Below are 16,918 nucleotides of genomic sequence, written 5' to 3' on the forward strand. Positions count from 1 at the left end.
CCTAGAGAATATTTTTTTGCTAAAATGTAATAAATGAGCAGATGACAAAAGCATATGGTTCTTCAGATCTTGCCTTTAAAAACCCAAAAACTAAAAGTGCCCAGGGAAGTATGCTACCAGCTCCCTCCAAACTTGGTTAAATCTTGAGAAAAATTAAGAGACTTGTAAGAGCATAGGACAGTGTATTGTGCTAGCTTGATGTAGCTAGCACCCAAACACTAGCAATTAAGAGATTGAAATATGGCATTTACCAATGCTTGTTATGTATTTAGTGTGCATAACCACAATGCACAGAAAGTTTGTACTTGGACTAACATATATTGGAATTCATGCTGTGGCTTCTGCTACTCTAAGACATGCAGCTAGCTTGAAGTAAAACAAATATGTTAGCACAGGCAATTAATCATGCCTTTGTTTTTCCTGCATATCCTATTCTATGTCATTTAGTCCATGACCTTGTATTTTGGAATGAAGCTAAACAACACTGCCCAAAGGGGAATTCTCAGAGGTAATATATTTGTGGAGGGGAAATTAATTTATTAATTTTTTTTAATCTTAGCAAGAAATAAGGCAAGGACAACTGAACTGTGTTAAGAGAAGGATTTTAAAAGAAGCCCAGGCATAGAGAAATTAAAAAAATAAAAATAGGAAGAAAATCTGCAAATCTGCATTCACTCATGGACACCACTTTTCCCTGAAAGCCCACCCCATATACTTTATTTTACCCTTAATCTTTAAGCTTGTGTTTATCAGCCTCTTGACAATCTCTTATCAGTTCCACGCTGGAAAGGTGGGTTGGGCCTGAAAGCTGTGGTTTCAGATACTGTGATCAATGAGAACTAAAAGTTGACCTAAAAAGAATTTTGTAAAAGTGTGAAAATATCTCTTGACCATCTTTTCCCTCCAAATAATTATTTATCACCAAAAATTTGAGTCATTCTGATGCAGAAGAAATGCATCTTTTTTCTATATTTTAAAACTGACTGCTACTTGAAACAGTATGCTCTCAGTCTCCCCTCAGTGTAGCTGACTGAATAACAGTGTCTATAAGCACTGGTCAGGGTAAGGAACTATTTATGCAGAGCTAAGCACTGAAGGTGGAATACCTGCTTTTATTCAGGCGGAAAGCCAGTTCAGGCATGTCAAGAATCCAAAAGTCAAGACTTAACCGTGAGCCATAACGCTCACCAAAGCAACCTCAGCATTATATGGGGGGAAAAAAACAGGAGTGAAGCAGGAAAGACACACTTCCCATAATCAGAGCAGAAAATCATCCATATTCCCACATTTGGTATCATGTGACAGCACATCCACAGAGAAGCCAGCAGTGTGATGAACATGACAACTCTCTCTGATCTGCTGAACTCCTCCAAGCAAGACACTAATCAGGCAGCACTCATGTTGGATAACCTCTGTGGGAATAATTTTGTTGAGAAGGGGGTAGAATCTGGCTAATCTTTCATTTACATAAGGATGGAGTTATTTCACTTAATTATGTCAGAATAACCCTGATCTAGCTAATAACAACAGGATACGCAATGGAATTCTATAAAAATATTGTCATCTACATTTACATAAAAATATTATTTTAAGAGTATCTGGCACATTATGGAGTTTTGAACATAAAAAGAAAATAAATAGAATTTCAGGAATTTAAGGGGTTTTTAACTGTTAAATACAAAAAGCTTTAAAAATCAATTTGGTCAGGTTTTTTAGGTTTCCATGTTCTTTTCGGTTGTTTTTTTCCAAGAGCTGCTTTACTTACAGAATTCTTTGTAAAAAACTTCCCTGAGGTGAAAAATGTTACGATAACATTAAGATTAGAACGATATACTTTACAAGAATGTGTGTAGGTGGGAGAGGGATAAGATTGTATGCTGAAATACTAAACAAATAATAACTACTATATGAAAAGCTTTAACAATCCACAGGTTCTGAGTTTTGTACCATTCAGGTTTCATTTTATCTTTGAATTCTTGGCTTCTCAGTTATGTGATTTAAAGGTTCTTCTACGACTTTCACAATAGCACTTCTTAATTTCCTTAAGGGTCTTGAAGCAGGGTCAGGGAGGAATAAGGATTGTTTGTTAAATATACAATTTGAAAGTACAGAACTGATAAGAATTTTCTGCAAATGACATATTCTCCTTTCAGTTTCTTCTCACTAAGTTTCCAGGAGAGATTCACTGCTGTATCTAGATGCAGGCAAAATCAGTAATAGTTGACAGTTTCTACAAATTCCTGATCTATTGATTTCAAGGCCAAAAGAGGCATTTGTAATGATTTAGCTTGATCTTCTGTATTGAGAGAACATAGGAGTCCATACAGTAACTTTATGCTGGATGTAGTTTCATAGATGGGGTTTTTTTCTGTAAGAGACCTGTTCTTGAAGTCATTGGAATTCACCACTTTCCCTGGAAATCTGTTACCAGTTAAGATCACCCACTCTTAGGAACTACATTGCCATCTCTAAGCTGAATTATTCTCCATTCAAATTCCAACCACTGTGATCCTTGTGATGCCACTTCCTAACATGGGTGAAATATAGAAATTGAGCATCCAAAAATTGCCAGCAGACCTGAAGCAGCCTAGATTCTTTGTTTAGCAAAATCACCATCACTGTTAAGTTTCATGAAACAAAGCTTCTCAGGAAATTACACTTCCCAGCTTTTATGAAATTTGACAAGTTCCACAATCCTTCAAGGAAAACATTACTAACTGTCCAAACTGTAAATTTCATGAAATTCAGCACCTGCTAAATGTTTAAGGTAATTTTGTAATGCATTGCTATGTCAAATGCTGTGGAAAAAAACCCTATATTAACTCTTTATATGCATACCTTATACTCAATCTTACTATATTGATACTCTTTCTGGAGTCATCAAACATGACTAAACACCCTCCCCCGCCAAAAGAAACACCACCAAAACTAAACCAGACCAACACTAAAAAACAAAACACAAACCAAAACAAAACCACAAAACAACAACAACAACAAAACTATCCAAAACAAACAACCCAAAAAAAAAACCCTCAAGTCGAAATTAACACTTGAAAGATAAAACTACACTAAAATTACTAGGTTTCAAAACTACTCAAAAGGTATGAAAATCACAAGATTTAAACAAACAATATATACATGCTTCACAAATTTTTTTTGCTCCAATGCCCATATATTCCATGCAAATCACAAAACTGAGAGAAGTGCAGGAAAAAACAGCATAGAAGCTATTTTTTTACCTACATAAAACATCGCCTGTTGATGAGGACCTAATCAAGCAAAGCCATGCATGGTCAAATCAGGTTCCATCTGCATTTGCAAAAGTATGTCCCAGCTAGGAAAAACAGCTCCATTGAAAAGACTTTGTAGACAGTCTTACTAAAAATATAAGTCAAGTCCACAGAAGATTTATTCTTTTTTAGCTCTTGGCTCTTTTAGTGGAAGCCAAGGGAAGTCTGTTCAACAACAAAGAGATTAATCACACGTAAGAGCAATCAGTGCCCCAGTTAAATGAAGTTTCCTGAGAAGCAGACAGCAGAAAGTAAGGCAGTCACTTGAGATCTCAGTAATTCAGTAACTAGATATTGATCCAGGGCTGTCTCCTCCTCAGAAATTTAGATGAATCTGGGACCTCAAAACATTGAATAAGGCCTGGTTTAGGTGTGCAATTAAGGGAAGTTTAAAGAACCATGAAAAATCAGAAGATCCATACTTAAGAGTTATTTGCTTTAATAGGTAGTTACAGTAGCAATTGAGAGAAGAAATAATTTTATCATACGATTTCAATGACCAATGATTATCAAACTACTTTAAATAATAGCAGTAACTACATAGATACTAACAGTCTAAAACTACATATTTTTAATTAGTCAATATGCTGAAATTTTTACAACTTTAATGTTTCACTCAGTGGGTTTCTATTTCTCAGCTGTAGATTCATTTGAGGCTTCTTTCAATTTTCAAGCCCACCATGAGTAGCAAAATGCATTTTCTCAGAAACAACTCTTGAATGACAGAAAAAGGCAATTAGTTAAAGGCTATTCTGGGGTATGCAGTGAGTAAACTCAAACAGAAAAAAAAAAAAGACCAAACTCATAAAAAAATATTTCTCTTCCCTGTCTCATCCTCTTTCCTGAAGATTTAGTAAACATTTGCAGGTCATTAACTGGAATATGGTGCAAACATATCTTTGTGATCTGATCAAAATAAATCATATTATCTTGAATTTACTTGTGCTATGAACCTAACAATTCAGAAAAAGAGTTTAAGTAGCAGCATAATTCAGGTTGGTGGAAACATGATACAGGACTTGCTGCAAGCTCACTACCTTGCTGTAGAGATGTTGGCTGTTGGGTTGTGTGCATTGAATGGGGAATAAGATAGTTCCCAAGTTAGATAGTTAGAAGTGCATTAGTACTCCTTTTAAAGAGTTATTTTCCCTTAAATAAACAAGTGACTGAATAAAACATTTTTCTATTGTGATCTGTTCCTCCACTCTTCATAATCTGAAAATCAAGAATTAGGCATTATATGATTCAGGGCAGAACAACACTGGTGAAAATTGTCCTGCTTATTTGAATCTAACACAGTTGTGATCCTTCTGCAGGTTCTGAAGTAGTACATTTTAAAATAAGACACAAGCATACAGTAACTGTGCAGCTTAAAAAGACATACAGGACTCTGCTATGCTATTGCTATAATACCTGCAGGACATTCTACTGACCTTCTGCCTATCCTTAAGTGGGGCGGGGAGTGGAAATGAGAGCTATATGAAAATATTTGATCTCATGAGCTGGCTGATGAATGCCAATGCAATCCCCTCTTTTTAGGCCCCTTCAGCTACTGCAGTCATACAACTACAGTTTAATGCATTAAAGTCTGCCTATTCCAACTACTCTTTCCTCTTCTTGCCTGTGTTTTTTCAGTGGTAGCAAAACAGTAACTTGCTTTGTCTCATTCCCACTTGCCACTGGTGTACAAACAACATGATTCTGCAGGAGTACAGGCTAACTCACATTTCCTACAGCCTCAAGGTAACAGCAGTTTTGTAGGAAATATCTATTTAAGATTCCTCAGGCAGCACAGAAAATTTAGCACAGGTCTCAAATATCTGCAACAAATACAATATGCAATGATTTAAAAAGTAAAAGCAAGCCACCAGCAATCTCATGTCCTTTCCTACATTTAGTGTAATGCCCAAATCAGCCAACAAGCTTGAAAATGTCCACTTCACCAACTAAAATGTACACCTTGCCAGTGCAGAACACTGTTTAATACTTAGACAATTAATGCAATTCTAAGTACACATTGAAAGGAAAACTATGGGCAAAATTGGATTAGAATTCAGAGCAATTGTTACTATGCCAAATCTAAATCTCATCCTCAAGCTTATGAGCAAAACCTAAATTTATTATTGCTATTAATCCAGCACTTTAAGGATTTTCACTTGATTAGGACGAATCCAGGACAAAATCCCCCCCAAAATGCCCACTAAAGAAATTCTGTCATTTGGATCTTAAATGTCCAACACTGCATCATCTATCCCTAAAGAAGAAGCTGAATATGATGCACAGGAAAAAGAAAAACATACTGACTGGTTTCCTTTCCACTAGGATCTTAGATCTCTGTCAAAAACTTTCTCAAAAGGAATGTATTTGAGCACAAATACAAACTACAGTCATGATGAGCCATTTTGAAGGGCACAGACATTGACTGAATTCAGCACAAAACCCAGGAAAGTCTTGAAATAATACAGAGAACCTCAATGAGTTTTTTTAATTTGCTATAGTATCTCAGGCTCTTGAACTCAAAAGTTCTGCCTAAAAAGCAGACATCAGAATAAGAAACCAAATCAAAGGCCCTAAAATAAAAACTTAAAGGGCAAAATAGTTTTAGGGACACTGCATGCTTTTAGCTAGGAGAATCTTATTTTGTACAGCTTGCTCTTGAACACCACAGTATGAGTGAAAAAGAAATAAATCAGAGATTTCAGTAATGGAGGATCAAACCAAAAACCCTGAGGCATGAAGAGCCTCACTGGAGGCACTGGGCTTTGAATTAGGCTTCAAATGCTTCTTTAAAGGTATCCTTACAATTCACTCTCTGATTATTATATTATTCCCTAACTACAAAGCTTTAGAGAGGCAGCAAAGTGTGTGGTAACAGCATTCCTACAGACTTTAAAAAATGTGCATTATACAGCAGTGACAGAAGTGCTGCGCTGGTACTTAAGAGCTACTGAGACTGGAATCCTGGCAAACATTCAGGGCAATGGTGTATCAAGCTGACTGAATTAATGTTTTACTAATGACTTGAATTTAAACAAGTCAAAATCCTTCTTCAGGAAGGGGAAATTTTTTTTTTTTTATCTTTTCAAAGAGCTTCCTAAGGGCCTACTGCTAAATGAAATACTTTCTAGTAATAAAACCAGAAACTAATTAGTTAAATCTGTTAAAGAAAAATTAACTGAAGGAAACCCTAGAAAAGCCACACTATACAGTCTTGATCTAGTCTGATCTAGACCTTACCCAAACAATAATCAACACAAGTAAAATTAATTAATTTAGTCTAAAAGGATTTTCAGTCTGCTTGTATCATTCCTGGCTTTTCATTTCATAGAATCATAGAATCATCTAGGTTGGAAAAGACCTTTAAGATCATTAAGTCAAACCACAAACCCAGCACTGCCAAATCCACCACTAAATCATGACATCCACATGTCTTTAAATACCTCCAGGGATGGGGATTCAACCACTTTCCTAGGTACCCTGTTCCAATGTGTGATGAGATTTTCCATGAAATTTTTTTCAAATATCCAGTCTAAACCTTGTCTAGTGCAACTAGAGTCCATTTTCCCTTTTCGTGTCCCTTGTTACCCAGGAGAAGAGGCCAACCCCCACCACACTACATCCTTCTTTCATGCAGTTGTAGAGAGCAGTGGGATCTCCCCTCCTTTCCTCCAGGATAAAAACCCCCAACTGCCTCAGATACTCCTCACAGGACTTGTGCTCTAGACACTTTGCCAGCTTTGTTGCCCTTCCATGGACATTGCAGCACCTCAGTGTCCTTCTTGCAGTGAGGGGCACAGAAATGAACACAGGATTTGAGGTGTGGCCTCACCAGTGCTGAGTACAGGAGGACAATCCCTGCCCTGCTCCTGCTGGCCACACCATTGCTGGCACAGACCAGGATGCCATTGGCTTATTGGCCACCTGGGCATAGCTGGCTCATGTCCACCAGTACCCCCAGGTCCTTTTCCTCCAACCTGTAGCCCTGCTTGGGATTGTTTTGACACAAGAATGGGAGCAGGCACTCTGCCTTGTCGAACTTCTTCAAGTTGGCCTTGGCCCATTGATCCAGACAGTCCAGATCCCTCTGCAGAGCCTTTCTGCACTCGAGAAGATCAGTACTCCCACACAACTTGGTGTCATCAGCAAACTTACTGAGGGTGAACTTGGTCCCTCATCTTTCATCGTTATTTTTCTCCCCACATCCAATACAGGATAAAGATATCTCCCTTAGTCCTTTTTTTCTTGCTAATGTATTAACAGAAACTTTTTAAAATTGTTTTTCACAGCAATAGCTAGATTAAGCTCTACTTGGGATTTGGCTCTTCTCATTTTCTCCCTGCAAAATTTAATGTTATCCTTGTACTCTTCCTGAGTTGCCTGCCCCTTCTCCCAAAGGTGATAAGGTCTTTTGTTCCCCAAGTTCTGGCCAAAGCTCTCTGTTCAGGCAAGTTGGTCTTCTTCCCTACTTCTGGCACATGGGGACATCATAATTCATCACTTTCAAGATTTCCTTCTTGAAGAATGTGTTGCTTTCCTGGCTCCCTCTGCCTTTCCAGACTATCTCCCAAGAGACTCTGTCAACCAAGCTCCTAAACAGGCCACGGTCTGCCCTTCAGAAGTCCAAGGGGACAGCTCTGCTGATCCTATTCCTTTAAACTCATTAATTTTGTCATAGCTGTGCCTAAAACAGCCTCCAAACACCACATCTCACATCAGTTCTTCCCTATTCACAAACAGCAGGTCCAGCTGGGAACCTCCCCTGGTTGACTCACTGACCAGCTGTGTCGGGAAGTTTTCTTCCATACATTCCAGGAACCTCCACAGATTGCCTCCTCCTTGCTGTACTGGACCTACAGCAAACATGCTACAAGCTGAAGTCCCCCAGGAGAACAAGAGCTAGTAGTGAATGTGAGACTTCTCACAGCTGCTTATAGAATATTTCATCTGCTTTTTCATCCTGGTTGGGTGCTCCATAACTGACTCTCACCACAGTATTTACCTTGCTGGATTTTCCTTGATTCCTATCCCTAAACACTCTGCCTTGCTGCCACCATTGTTAAGCTCTAGTCAACCAAAACACTCCCTTAACATCAATGCCAATTATAAAGAACAGGTAATATAATTTCAGGGAAAGTTTGAACAGTATCCAAGCAAAATCTTGGGCTTATGAAACAAAAATAGTTGTCTTCATTTTCCCAGAAAAATCACAGAGGTTGACGAGGCAAGAATTGCCTTTATAATATCTAGCAAGGCAAACAGAAACTTGGAGCAGTGAGAATTAATGTAAATTAAGATGCACAAATTGCAAGACTTCGATAACAACATATGTCATCATTATATTTTCTCCATTTTTAATTTCACTTGATTCTTAGAATCTTTCCATGGGTTAATACTCACTAACTTTTCTTGTTGGAATGCTATTTTTCATGTATCTTTTACTTGTTTCAGAGGTTTTTCCCTCTTTGTATAAATATCAATCTAATTTTTAAAGAAATCCAGAAACTTCCTGCATACATTTTTTTACTGCTCAAATTAACCTATATGGGAACTCTAGAGGATTCTACACAGTTAACTGGCCAGTGAAGTGATAAAAGCTAAACTTATCCCGAGGGCTGTTTAGAATCCCTTGATTAAAACAAGTTGGGAAATTAAACAAGCTGTGAGCAGGATTTCAGCACCCAGTGTCTCTTCTCTAGAGCTCTTCGGAATATTCAAATCAAAAATATTTCCAACTGACTACCAAGATAATTTCACAAGCTTATTATAGCTCACTTTAGGAATTAGCGTCTTTCTGCAGGTTCTCATGTCACTGGCAATCAGTGTTACTGCTGAGAGTTCTCAATTCTTCTACTTAAGCCTAGTGTGTCTCCTTAATCCCTTTAATTCTTGCATTTTGACCTAATTTTACTGCTCATTGTCATGCTTCTTTTGCTGCTGTCTGGGCCTTATTCTATATCACAAGAATATAAAAGCTAAATTGTGGATTATTTTTAAGGAAAAAGCCTGTTAATAACTTATAGGGCTACCTTATACCTTGCTTGTCTCTCGTCTGACCAGGTCAAACAAAATCAATGGCACTATTCAGCTCAGGAAAACAAGCCTGATTGAGCTTCAAAACTGGTAAACTTTGTTGCATCTCAGTCTGTTCTTTGAAAGTGTGATTACTCAGCAAGTGATCTCAGTTGGAAACTAGAAAACTACTATCAACAGGTATTGGTATTTGAGACATTCCCTTTCTATTCAGCCAGCCCAACAGTTCAGGTCCTCACTCTGCATGGAAGACAAGACTATTGGACCTGACTCAAGGAGAGCTGGAATCAGTATTTGCTTGCTCTAATCTCTGATCTAAACCACCAGCCTAACTCTGGAAGGAACTGCTCCTAACTGGCCTGTTTTATTCTGTGGAACATAGCAGGTATCACCAGCAAAGGAGAAATACAGGGGAAAAAAAGAGAAGAGGAACAAATGGGGAAAAAAAGCCAAAAAAAACAAAAACAACAAAAAAACCACCCAAAAAACCAGAATTTGTTGGCCCCACAGTAACAATACTTAGTTGAAACTGGAACATCTAAGTGCAGGCAATATTCCTGAGTATTACAAAGAGTAATTAAGAGCTCATATACTTGGGCAGCAAACAGAAAATCAATACAAAACAGTCCAGAATGTAAGCAAAGGCACATTAGTGAAAGTATGGTTTAAAAAGCCTCTCAAATGAAGGAAGGAATTGCATCCGAGACTTCCGTGTTTGGACAAAGTGCTCTAAGTTCTGTATAAAAGACAATTAAAACCACAACTGACTCTCCTTTACTAATCCAAGGCAATATCTAAACCTACCCCTTCAATTACACTGCTTTGCTTTTTAATGAAAATTATTAAAAATACAGGATGGGGAGCAGAAGGAAAGCTTTGTTTTTGGATAAAATCACCATTTGAACTCAAATAATCAAAACCAAACAAAAATACTCTTGCCAAATCACACAGCTACCTTAATTCCTCTCAAAAAATCATCTTGTTTCAACTAGACAAAGCAGACCTTTTCTGTGTCCATATTTGGAGGATAAGGTGATATTCAATTTAGAAATGGAAAATTCAGTAATTCCCATTATTCAGTCTAAAATGCCAGGACAAGGAGACCCATAGAATAACTAGTAAAGGAGACAATACAATCTTTCCACTGAGATTAGTAAGACTTGTACCAAACTTTCTATATGCCCCATACAAGCATCTCTTATCCCTGTGTACTTCCACAGATACTTAATTTTGCTGAGACCTTGCAGACACATTCACAATAATATCCCCATTAACTCATTTCTTATTTACAGTAAAGTTGATTTTGATTTTTTTATATATATAAACTCTAGTGTCAAACTAACTATTTAAATCCCCTGGTAATACTTACAGTAAGAACTGTGACATGTGGAAAATTGTTTGGGCACCATCCTAGTGTATATTATAACAGCAGCAACAAGCCTGGCAATGGACCAGAATCCAATACAGTACTTGGCAAATGATGGCAAACAAACCACCAACATGTGATGCCCTCATTTTTAAGCCAAAGATAAATGTAGTTGATGTGTCTTGCCAAGACTGGTATGCCCAAATGCCATAAGAGAGGTCAAGCTAGGATGCTGCAAATAATTCCCAATCATATTTTACCAGTTTGCTACTTTAAGAACTCTCAGATATTCCATCCAAAAGGCCTGATACAACATTATTATTATAGCTCACCCAAGAAAACACATTGGCATTCTGGCTTTAAAAAACAGCACTGACAACTGTATATATATAACTGTTTATTAAACTGTTATAGTATTATATAGTATATATATATTATAGTATACTATAGTATATTGTTATAGTTTAATAATTAAAGTCAAGGTTGAAATATTATTCGCTCATAAATTAATAAAGCATACCAGAATGGTGAAGCTCCTAAAAAAATAGTATTTGTTTAGCAAAACAAAGGATGACAGATGAAATAATTGTATTTCACAAACCTAATGGAGAGCTTTTTCTAGGCAGTGGAACGTGATTCTTTAGCAGAATTTCTTCCATAAACATATTTGGGAAAAGTCTATGAAATTTTCCCATAAATTTGGCTTAAAGGCTAGCTTCAGGGAATTGTTTTTGAAAGATTCTTGCTTCAATAGGATTTAGCCAAATGTTAGTACAGCAAAATGCAGTGCTGTGTTAAGGCATTTAGGGATCTGTAATGAAAAGTTTAAGTAAGATTTAGCTAATGATGTAAATCACCAGTTTTAGTGAGCCTTGGCTTTGCGATGCTCTGGCTTTAAGTCAGAAAAGCTGCCCAAAGAGCCTGAAATAAAACAATTCTTGTTTCCCTAGTGATCCTCACATTCCTAAACCAGCTATGAGAATCTGTCATTACTTCCCCTTTGAAACCATTCTACCCTTGAGGCAAGGTGTTGCAAGATATCATAGCAGCCCTAATGAAGCACTTAAGCACTGTGCAGAGAATGAAGTTAGGTAAGGGTCAGACAGATTATGGTTCAAATTAAAGCTGAATGGGAAATGATCTGGGTTTGGTTTTTTTTCAGAATGCTCCATACCCAAAAGGCCCACATCAGAGTTATCTCATTTTGTTAGTCACAACCGGAAAACATAACAGAACTGACTGTAATGCAAAATATTACTAGTGTGGCACTAGCCTCTTGCAACAAAAATACCAAGGCTCAACACAGAAATTTCTTCCATGGGCGCTGCAATCCTGGCTGACAGTTTCCCAAGCTTCAGAAGAGAGACAGGGGAGGAGGGGAACAAACACAGCAAACTACTGCGATGAGAGCACGAGTCAAGTAACAAGCAGGCCAAGAACAAGGTCTTCTTTTAAAAATATCTGGGAGCAGACCACTATTTAAAAGAGATGAACATTCCTTCACTGACTTTACATGACCTGATCTTGAACATTTCAGACTTATCTACAAAACTGAAGTAAAATAAAGAATTTTTCTTATGTGAATCAAAAGAGAACACAATAGCTGCTGTCTAACAGGCAGTCCACATGCTGCCACAGTAGTACTGATACCCAGTGCTGGCAGGGGAATGGATTTCACCTTGATACTGGCTCTGGAGGCACGGAGGTTGTGCTGGGGTTAGAGTTTAGTGCCAGTTTTAGGGTATGTTTGTTTTGCACTACACAATCAGCAGAATGTGGTAAAAAAAATGCTTTAAACCAGTTCAACCAGTTTCAGATTATTTGAAACAGCACCTTCCATGAGAAAATATCTTCTACAGAATGGATAGCTGGGCATTAAGTCCATATTCTTAGTCAATGATTATGACTTACTGCAGTGACAATAATGAATCTCAGACAAGCAAAGAATAAAGAGAAGGTAAGCAACAGACTTCAGTTTTAACTTTCAGTTTTTTAATTTTCTGTGCCCAGTTCACATAAGGAGCAAAAATGCCTCAGACAACTCATGAGGGATATAGTGTAAAATTGTAGTGTGCAGTGTTCTGAAACAGGCACCAGAGCTCAGCACACTGGAGCTAATTTCTGTGTCAACTTTCATTCCATACAGATTAGTGCCACTTTGCACAGCTGAAGCACCAACTATGCCATACACACATAATTTTCTCAAGATTTCAGTAATATGAACTTGCTGCAGAAACTGCAGCTCCTTCTTTAAATTACCAGATATAGGTTAGCTTCTGAGTGCGTTTTTCACTTTTTACAAGGCTCAAGAATTTTCAACTGGATCTTTTTTTTTTCAGTCTAGTGAGTCTTTCAATACTATTGAAACTTACATATCAGAACTATATGCAGGAGTTCAACTATCAGTCTAGATTTGCATTTTACTTCCCCATGAGAAATAAAAATCCTGTGTTCCCTTATTCCCTCATTCCTTTATTAATCACTGAATTAAGAATTTAATAATGTAAACATCAGGATTCACCACTGTCACATGCTTGCACTTGCTAAGAAGAGTTTTTTCTCCACCTTCTTAATGGAATGTAGAGGCCACACTTGAGGAATGTGATTCAACTGAGACTATTTTGCAACCTTTGTGGAAAAGAAAATTCCACGCTTTCTTCAAGGTTTTGTGAAACTGGACTCATAACACTTTTTCAGTAGCAAAAGATCTCCACATGATTATTTCAAGATTAGAATTTTTAAAAAAAGGGAAAGTAAATTCTTAATATGAATCACAGTGGTTTATTTCAAAATGTCACACAGCTAACTCAGCAGCATCTGACACACTGCAAACTCTTCTTATTCTAAGCACAGCAGAAGCATGGGTTCACCCACTTTATAGCAGATCATCTTGAGGTTAAATCCCTATATACAAAGAATAAAAACACCTTCTACCTTTAAAAAAACATTAGTTTTGATAAATAGGTGAATTGTGTTCAATTTATTTTACTTTTTAATTACTCTTATTGAAAATGCCATTTTAAGCCAGAAAAATCTCTACAGCCATACATTTGTAGGGGTAATTGATGCTGACAATAAGACTCTTTCAGAGCTTTAAACCTGAACCAGTTCTTCCTGGTGAAACCTCTAATTTTGGTTTGAATACAGCAGGCCTATGCTCCTGCTTGTTAATTATAGTCCTAAGGGCTTGATTTCCTTTCAAATGGACTTCCTTTCTCTTCATATTGAGCACATTTCTGTTCTCTTTAGTTATCATTGCAAAGTTTATTATGTGCTAGTTATAATCCCCAAGCTACTCTTCATTTGTCTACACTTCAGTTTTCTCCCCTGGCCACCAGGCAAACAACGTTGTTCCAGTACCATATTTCATGCTTTCAGATCCCAGGTCATGCTCTGGTATGCAGCATGGCACTCACCTTACTCCCATTGCGAGAAGCAGAGCAGGCAAAGGGCCAAGAGCTGGCAGAGGGCTGACTTGGCTCCTTTCCCCTCACCTACCCACCTAGCCTGCTGTTGCCCTAACTTGCTTACCATAAATACTACTGCATGTGAGAAGATAAACAAAATTCCAAATCCACAACACAGTTCACACCACAGCAGTTTGATGACTCCTTGTACTTGGTCTCCAGGCAATTGCATGAAATAACAGCCTTGGGCCCCAGTCAGACTATCATCATTTAAGAGGCCGACAAAAGAGCTTTTGCATTTGTTCTCGTAAGTCATGTTATAATGAGTATGGCAGATCAGCCACCAAAAGACAACCCTAAGGAAAGTCATGCTCTTCTCCTATGTGCAGTTCAGAGACTCTGAACAAATACCACAGGACATGTAGAAAAGTATTTTACAGGCAACACTACACATCTGGGGCAAAAATAACTTTCTAATTTGTGTCACATGAAAAGAGAAGAAATTGCTGTTGTATGTTCCCCTTGCTGAGGCATGAAAACCTAAACAACTTGGGTTGTAATATGTGACTTATTTTAGGATTTTTAAGTTACTTGAAATTACATTACCTGAATTATACGAACACATATGCATTCATTGAATCATGTTTTGAAATGCTTCTTGATTTGAACCAGTTCACTCAGGTACTACCATACGATTCAGTTTAATTGAAGTCCCACTTATTCAAGTTATAGCATTAGGCACTGTAGGGTAGCACAAACCTGTTACTATTGCAAAAATCTTGATACAGGAGATGGAAGTCAGAAGTGTGGCTTCCTACAATGGGATGTTGATCACCTGTGCTTCATCTTTCACTCAGCTCTTGTGTGGAGTCTCTTAAATTATGATTTGGCTTAAAATCAAAAAAAACCTACACAATACCCTTGATACAACTGAAAGTCTGCCAAAATACATCTGAGCTACAAAACACTGGCTTTGAAGTCTTTCTGAGGAGGGTGGAAATAGAAGTATATTAAATTGCTGGACTTTTCATCTCTTACAGATTCTAAAGACATTGCTAATAAATTTGAGATATTTCAGACAATAAACTACTAATGTTTTGATCACAACTTCATCAATTTCAAATGTGTCCTTACCATCTTCAAAATCAGACATACTCTGAAATGCAACACAGCTCATTTTTCTGTCAACAAATAGCCTCAGGAAAGCACAAACCATCTTACCATCTAGCTAAGTAGGTCTAAGACAATGTCACAACTTCCAAAGGCTCTAAAAAAGTTTGCAAGCACCTTGTTATGATTCTTTGTATTCTGAAAAATAGCATGCTTTTAAAATTGACAGGCTGTTACAACTCTGCTAAAGAGAAGCAGATGTGACAAGTAAGCTTCCAAATGAAAAAAATTTCTTGGTATAGAGCTGGAATATATTAGGTGCAATTTGCTTTAACTACGTATTTGCCACTGTGCAGTGTTAAATAGTACTGACACAAATCCCACAAATGTTGGTATCTCGAGGGGCAACTCAGTTTTAAGAACTGATGTTAAACAGCTCACTGAGAGTAAAATTTTATCAGCTTTAATTATTCCCATCACACAAAACCTTAAAACAATCTCAAGACTTAATATTTTTTCACCTACTAAACAAAAAAACTGAATATCATGAACAATGTCACCTTGTGGTGACACCTGTCATAAAAAAGTATTTCTATGAAAAGGCAGCATCCCATGCTCCATTTTTATATTTATCTTTAAGCTTCTCTAACCTATATCTCAGTGAAAATAAGACTTATTTACGGAAAATAAGTCAAGTGTTGTAAACTCTTCTGTCACTACTCGGTCTCTAATGTCACAAAGATTTGCAAAGACATTTCCAAAAGTCTTGGAAGATAGAAAGGTTTCCTCTGTGCTTGTCCAGCACAATAAACAGTAAAACATGTTTTAATATCCCACTCCAGCAATGGTAGATGGTGACAAAACCGTCCAGCCTGTGACAGGAAAAATCCCTGTTCACTGATCTTAATACCCTTAATTGGCTGTGCTTCTTGTGAAGCAGTAACACAAGCTGTGTTCATGAGCTGACAATCAGCTAACTTGAAGCATTCTTTCTAAGAAGTACATTATTAAATCAACTAATAAAATTCATTGCCGATTACTCATAGAGCTATGTATCGCATATTTAAAAAAGCATTAAAGTAACATAATCTAGACACCTGTTACCACACACAGGAATATCTACATGTAGGGATACCCACATCAAGTCAGACTTTGGATAGGGGAAAAAAAAGCCCATTGATACATTTTGTTTAACCTTTAAACTGTTCTTTCTTTATGCTTTTAAACCAAACAAAAAACTCTGACATATTTCTTCTTCAAATGAGTACACGCCAGCATTCTCAGGGTTTTTAAAATAATTTTCTTTTGCATCCACCACAATCCCAGAAAATAATACTACCCAGGAGAATTCACACCAATTACCTGGCAAAGATCATTGAGGATTCTGTTATGTTAAGTACATAGAATCAAAACTTGAACTCTACACAACAGGTACATGGTTTTATATGTAAACATATGTTTATATGTTTTATGAATAACATTTTAATATGAACAGTCTTATTACTAGAATGTTTAAAAAAGTAGACAACAATAACCATAAATGAAAAGTTTTTCAAGATAAAGACTTAGGAGAATTTATGTGGGAGCAGTCTGGACAGGGAATACAAAGGTAAAACTACAGAAAGTCCAGGTATTGAGTAGACTTACAGAATTTCACTTTCTTGTTAGCACAGGTTGAGGTTTTTTCATTAGGTGCAATTACCACTTTATTAAGA

The 16,918-nt window shown here is 37.1% G+C and overlaps 1 protein-coding gene across 1 annotated transcript in view; it reads right to left on the bottom strand.

Annotated features, from left to right (window-relative positions):
- Positions 1-16,918, bottom strand: part of FREM2 (FRAS1 related extracellular matrix 2) — a 126,456-nt gene that overhangs the window by 98,143 nt on the left and 11,395 nt on the right. The gene's annotated exons all lie outside the window — the stretch shown is intronic.

Source organism: Cyanistes caeruleus, chromosome 3, assembly GCF_971803275.1.
Source record: "Cyanistes caeruleus chromosome 3, bCyaCae1.hap1.1, whole genome shotgun sequence".
In the NCBI taxonomy this organism is placed as follows: domain Eukaryota; kingdom Metazoa; phylum Chordata; class Aves; order Passeriformes; family Paridae; genus Cyanistes; species Cyanistes caeruleus.